This window comes from Cyprinus carpio, chromosome B3 (assembly GCF_018340385.1).
Source record: "Cyprinus carpio isolate SPL01 chromosome B3, ASM1834038v1, whole genome shotgun sequence".
Classification (NCBI taxonomy): Eukaryota; Metazoa; Chordata; class Actinopteri; order Cypriniformes; family Cyprinidae; genus Cyprinus; species Cyprinus carpio.
The window spans coordinates 28,750,299-28,757,140 of record NC_056599.1 but is presented as its reverse complement, the minus strand read 5'-3'; positions in this window follow the sequence as shown (position 1 = coordinate 28,757,140).

Below are 6,842 nucleotides of genomic sequence, written 5' to 3'. Positions count from 1 at the left end.
TACCTTATGGAAATTATGTATGTCACCCCTTGAGTATGTCATTGATGTTCAGAAAAGTCTCCGCAGGGTCTCCAACAGTCTAACTCTGCTTGTCTAAACTGATTTTGTTTTCAAAGTAGGAGAAGGTCCGAGGTTTGTTTTTGGAGTTGATCCCATTTCCCATTTCCCTGCTTTTAGAAGTACTCGTTTGGAAACACACACAGCTGTGTTTCTCGGTCTCGGTCTCTTTCTTCAGGCTCTTTTTTTTCTCGGTCTCTTGTTTCTTTCGCTTCTGATTTTTCTTTTCTCTCGACGTTGTAGGTTGTAACCTTGCATTCCCTCCCTGCACCGATAGATGAGAGGGTGCACGAACTAGCTGAGAGAGACAGAATGAAACGATATGTTGAGCACGTGAATAGGCTAGTAAAGTGGCTATATCGCAAGTCTGATAATAACTATCGAGGGAAATGCGACTGGTGTTATGGAGGATCGATGGCTGCAGCGGGTTTGGCACCTCTTCTGCCGGCTCGCTTTTGCTTTTATGTTGCACTCTCCTCTAAGCCTCTCCTTTCTATGTCCTTCTCCCGAGAACAACTAAACAATCCATAGTATAAGTCACATAACAATATATGTAGTCAAAGATCTACTGTACTGTGAGTAGATCATGGTAGCAGCTTTAGTAGTGTGTATTTTTTCTAAAGATGGATTGAATGTGAAAGTGTGAAGTGTGCATGACAATCAGGAAATTTGGGGGAATAAGATGAAGCAATAATGTGTGTCTCAGTACAGTAAAACGAGGCTAAAACAACCAAATGTACTCGTGATAGATACTGAGATGGGGGGGGGGGGGGGAAAACTCAAGTGACACTTGTTGTAAAGTTTTGGACGACGCAGTAATTAATTTAGACAATGCAGGACTCGTATAATGTTTGCCAATTTGTACCTGCCTGCTCTGCTACAAATCATCGTGAACCTAGTCTACACAGACCAATAACATATGTTTACAAAGCCCTACACTCATCCCTGATGTCTACAGATATCATCAGTCCTTCAGTCACGTTATCAATAAAATGTAGCTAATAAGGTGCCATGCAGTATCATTATGCAGTAGTTTATTTATTTTGCTTTGTTGCTTATTACGATATATTAACGATTTTGACTGCGTCAGTCCTATGCTTTACATATATTTAATTCAGAGAAGAGGATGCATATAGTTATAGTACATTTGTCATGCAGAGTAATGCAATTGTAAGTAGTGGAGGACATTTATAGGATAGTGTACCATGAACAGGACATAGTACGGTATCTATGTTATGTGAGTAAATTGATAATCAATCTAGTGGATGAATCATGAGAAAATAATTAAGGGAGGCACGCAGTTTCTTGTTCCCCCCCCATCTAAAATATTAAGTGAGCACATGTTTTCAAAAACAGGGAAAGTCAGCATCATCATACAGAGTATCAATAATGATTTTTCTGAAGGATGTTGTGATATCAGCTGAAGACTGGTCCTGTCAAGGTAACATAGTAATTATGCAGAAGATGCATTCATGACTTTGCATATCACAGTACAATTGTAGAACTTAAATTTTAACAAATATAGGTCAAATTAGAGAAAAGTACGTTATTGTTAAGCTTGTATTTAATAAAAGTGATGACACAATATTAGCAGGATGAATGTTTTAGACCACGGGGGTTAATCTTTGATAACAAAAATTGCAGTCCTTGGCGAATATTGAGCATCCTAAGGAGAAATTCTTTAAATAAATAAATAAATTAATAATGTGTATATAGAAGACAAAGAGAGACGCATCCACAAGCGCACTGATGGGTGCAGCTATGTATGAAACGTCGGGATAAATTGTGTGTGCTCACCACAGAAGAGAGAATAATTGGGGCCAAATGTCTAGCATGCAAAATCAGGGCACAGTTTGCCTGTCGGGCTTTCTCTCTTTGGTTTTTGTAAATTACTATCTTATTTAGCAGTCAGAGACCTAATGTTGTGTGCTTCCAAAACCAAAGCAGTGCCCCGAAGATAAAAAAAAAAAAAAAAAAAAAAAAAAAAACGTTAGATGAAAAGTTTCCAACTGGCAGGGGCTAATATTTTTACCATAGAGAGAGACAGCACAAGCATTATGAAAGGGCCAACACATACAGAATATGATAACATGAAACTGCGGTATTTCCCCTCAACAATTACCTTTATTTTTCTTTTTTTATTTATTTGATTTTTTATTTACCTGGTAATTAAATACAAGCACATGTTTTACAAATTGAGCAAGGCAAAAGTCAAAGCAGCATGGCACGCGTTATGTGGTGGGATATGTTTTGAAGGCGGACTTTGTGCTTTTGCTAGTGTTGAAGTGATATAAGACGTCTTGTTTTTGTTGTAACCTATTAATCGAGGTGGTGGTGAAGAGATGAAATCAAAAGGAGTTTGCTTCTTATTTACCTGGTCAAGGGTAATAATATTATACTAGGATTGAAAATAGGCGGAGCCTCAAAAAGCGCAGTTTTGGTCCGTGCAATGGAAATTGTGTCCCTGTAGGTATCAGTCCTTGTTTAGGTTTAAGTGTCAATGTGGGGTTAAGAAGCGCATTTTATAAAAACCTTTGATACAATATCTTAGGCTGGAAATCAAACATCTGATTTTCCTTCCATATTGTATGATTTCACGATTATCAGGATATCTTTGTAGCACTACTGTCAGTGTCTAGGTACAATAAGCTTGCCTGGTTCTCTCTCTCCAGCTGCGTCTCGTCATCTCTCATGTCTTTTCTGGAACAGGCAGCACATAACAGTTATGGAAAAGGGATGACAACCTACAGGACTTATCGATGAATCTAAGGATGCACTTTTGGGGCGCGTTTTTCCATACGTAAGACATAGCCGAGCACAGGGACCGTGCCTACTGGGGGTCGAAGCATCGATGAGATCGCGAACCAGTGTGATTCAACTCTACATCTCTCCCTCCTGCTGGACAGGTGACCCCAGCTGTCCAGCTGTGAAATGGGTGACCCCGCGGGGGCGGCTCTTCAACATTTGGCTCCTCCTCCTAGCCGGCTGCCTGGGTACAAGTTTCATCACAGGCATACATGAAGCACATTTGGGGAGAAAGTCTAGCCACTGGGCGTGTTTCGCTGCGACTGACAACAGACGAGCCTCCGCGATGATGTCCTGCGGTGGGACCTGAGACCTGCAGCAAGATCTTGGAGATACGTGAAAATTACTTGCTGCTGCCCTCCCGCAAAATTAGGGGCTACCTCAACACCGGCAATGTCTCGGCTGCCGCGCTCCCCTCCTGCAAGATCCCCTTCCCAAAAGTCTCTGTGGCGAGTCCATGACAATCAAGATCTTTGCGGCCAAGTCATACCGAGGTCAGCACATTAAAAGTTGTTGTTTCTTTCACTCTTTCTCTCACAATTACACAATATCAGTAATTTGCCAGTCCACTGGGAATTGCATCCAGTCAGCATTTATTTGATGTTTAATATACATTACCTTTCAAAATTTTTGGGGTTGGTAATGATTTTTTAATGTTTTTTGGAAAAGGAAGTCTTGTCAGCGCACTCACCAAAGCTGGCAACTTATTTTTTATTATCATCATAATACTGTACCAGCAAAAACAGTGTTTATTGAAAACAGTTGTGTGCTGCTTAATATTTCTGCGGAAACCATGATGCATTATTTTACGGATTCCATGCTGGGCTAGAAAAGTTCAGAAGAGCAACAGCAGCATTTATTTGAAATAGAAATATTTTGTAACATTATTATGTGCTTTACTTTCTCACTTGTGATCAATTTAATGAGTCTTTGCTGAATAAAAGCATTAATTAAAAAAAAAAGAAAAAAGAAAACAAAAGAAGGAAACAAACTTTTGAAGGGTCCTGCCACTTGTTTTTGTTTTAACTTGCTGTCACACTGATATTTATTTATTCCCCCCCATTTTACCCCTCATTGATGCACTAGTGTTATTGAAAATAGGGAAATAAATGATAATGAGAAAAGGATCAAGAAAAGATTGATTAAAAGAAAGAAAGAAAGAAAGAGAAATAAATGATAAAGAAAGAAAAGAAAGAAAAGAAGGCAAGGAAGGTAGTCCGTAACAGAGTAAAGGATGTTTAAAATAGGCCACATGTCCTTTTGGACCTCAGTGTGATATTTAGTCTAGGGTTTTCCGCGTTGTGGTATGTTTTTTGCCAAGGGCAACTCTAAATTTGTCTCGCTGATTTGGCTACTCACCAAAAAAGAAGCCAATTAAAAAGTCTGGCGAGTGTTTGTATATAGTGCCTGAGTCCCCAGTCGTCCCGCTCAAGAAAGCTCTGGGTAGAGTCCGCCACCATCAGACCAATCTGGTGGCTCATAAGTGACTACATTTATTTCTGAAATCACAGACAGTCATCGCTCCAAAAGTAGTTAATTTGTGGTTATAGATATTCCACAATGACCTGAGGACTTTTTTGTAATGCTCAGGAAGATTCTTTCAGAATGAACTAGGTTTCATTTATTTAACATTACTGATGGACATTGTGGTTTTTATATGTAGGGCTAAGATCCATTACATTTGTAAAAATTTCATGATGTTTTGGTTATGTTAACGTTTCCTTGAATGTTTTGCATTCTTATCTGCCTAATGTTGATAGAGCAATGTACAAAAATACTCTTGAGAGTGTTTCCTGCACTGTTATGCACTATGATTTGCGGGTGTGCTTTGAATGCTAATGAATGCTAAATGCAAAGTGATTTTTTCGGGCTCTGGTGGTAAGATGCATTACATTTGATGGGATTCCTAGGAGTGCCACAACATAATACAAAGAGAATAATTCAACAACCTCTTTCTATCGTAGCGTGCCTAGTGTCTTCTTGCTGGTTGGGGCATGCAAAAACAAGCATACAGCAAGACCACTATAGTCTCGATTCATGAACAAATGACAACTTATGAAGGCAATTCTTCTGAATGAATCCTTCTCCACCTCATGATTTATTTTGTTTATGTGTAATTAAGACTTAAAGTGATGGTTCAACCCCAAAATGAAAATTCTGTCATTAATTACTCACCCTCATGTCACATGGACTATTTTATCGACTTACTTACAACCTTTCTGAGCATTGCAAATGTGTGAATCGGGGCTCCCTCGAGAGTAAAGCTCAGAAACCTCTCAGGTTTAGCAAGTAAACTGAATTCGTGCTCTCTGCCAAGTGTCGCACATGTAACAAGGGCTTTTAGTGGCGGCAGTGTCGACACATGAGACATCGCATGCAAAAAAAGGCACCAATGCATAGACGACACATAAGTCGTCGACTCATGAAACTGGGTGGCAAATGACTCTTGGGGGGGGGGGGGAGTCATGCGTTATTACACACTACTTTATTCTGTGATGATTCTCTATACTCCAGTGCCAACATCTTTCATCCGAGCTCGATTCAGTGAGCTTGTGACTATTATCGTGATTGGATCTATAGAGATCTTAGTGTAAATCTAAGACGGACTTGTAGAGTGTCGTACAGTAACACGCCCGAACGAACATTTTTGGAACGTCACAGAGATACAAGTGGCGTAGCATGATAGAGGGGTGCCGATGGGGGGTCAGACATGCTGGCCTCAAAACTCTAGAAATGTGCATGTGTCGTGCTAGGAGCCATTGTAAAATATGCCGTCTGCGGTACACTCGACCTGTATGCATGTTGGAGACTGTTATACAATCGCGGGGCTCGTAGCTTTGGTGCATAGAGACATTACCTTAGGATCTGAGCACGCTTGTCGCACGGTGTATAAGCGTCTGTGTGTACACAAATCCAAGGATGTAACAGCACAGGGGTGCTAGTCCACACATGTCGCTGCTACCCTCAGCCGGTATAATGCATGATTTATTGCTGGAATGGGACAGCACTCGCCTCTGAAGGGCGAAGATAGAACACGTCGTATATACTCGGAGACTCTAGGCTGTTCTGAAATCGTACAACTACGTTGAACACGTCGGGTCAGTAGGGCTGTACAGATAAATGTTCATCATTTAGGTGACCGGCGACTACGTTTTTGGGTACTAGCTTAGGACGATCTCTATGCGTATGAAGTGGATATAAAGCTGATTGGTTATATTTATATGATATGCATAGTTATACATATATACTATCCACATAGAGGACAAAGAATCATGGCTTTAAAAAAATACCGGTATCATATAAAGCTATATACCATTCGAATCATCTTTCGATGCATTAAAATATTTTCTTTCATCCGCTGAATGTACTTCTCTGTGTAAATTAAATATCTACCCACTCCTTAACGAATTTAGTTACAACAAAATAACATTTTGATTAACAAAAATTCTTTGGTATACACATCTTCTAAACATACAGTAAATAATTGGAGTACAATATTTTATTTAACTCATAATTGTATAATATTTAAAATATTTCACTTGGGACATTATTTTTATAGCATTTTTTGTGTAGGATACATAGTTCCTTGGGGATTACCGGCTTGCTTGCATTACCTGCTCTGCCACACATTTCAAAACTGTACCACCACCAATCCAAAGAATTAACACAAAAATGTGAAATGCCTCGACAATCTCTTGCAAAATGAAGCACTGACATCACAAAGATCACAAACACAATCTCAAAATCAAAACATGTCTTATGTTGCATCATTTTATATTTTTGCTTATATAATATATTACAAAACCTTAAAGCTCTCTTTCCTGAGCTCCTATACCTTTCTGTGTACAAGATTGCAAAGTAATCGGCATAGCGGTGTTGAAAAATTAGCCGGCCAAACACAAAAAAGCAGATGAAAGAACCAAACTTTGTTTTTTTTACTGTAAGCATATGTTGTTGGGAATACAACATTAGATTAAAAA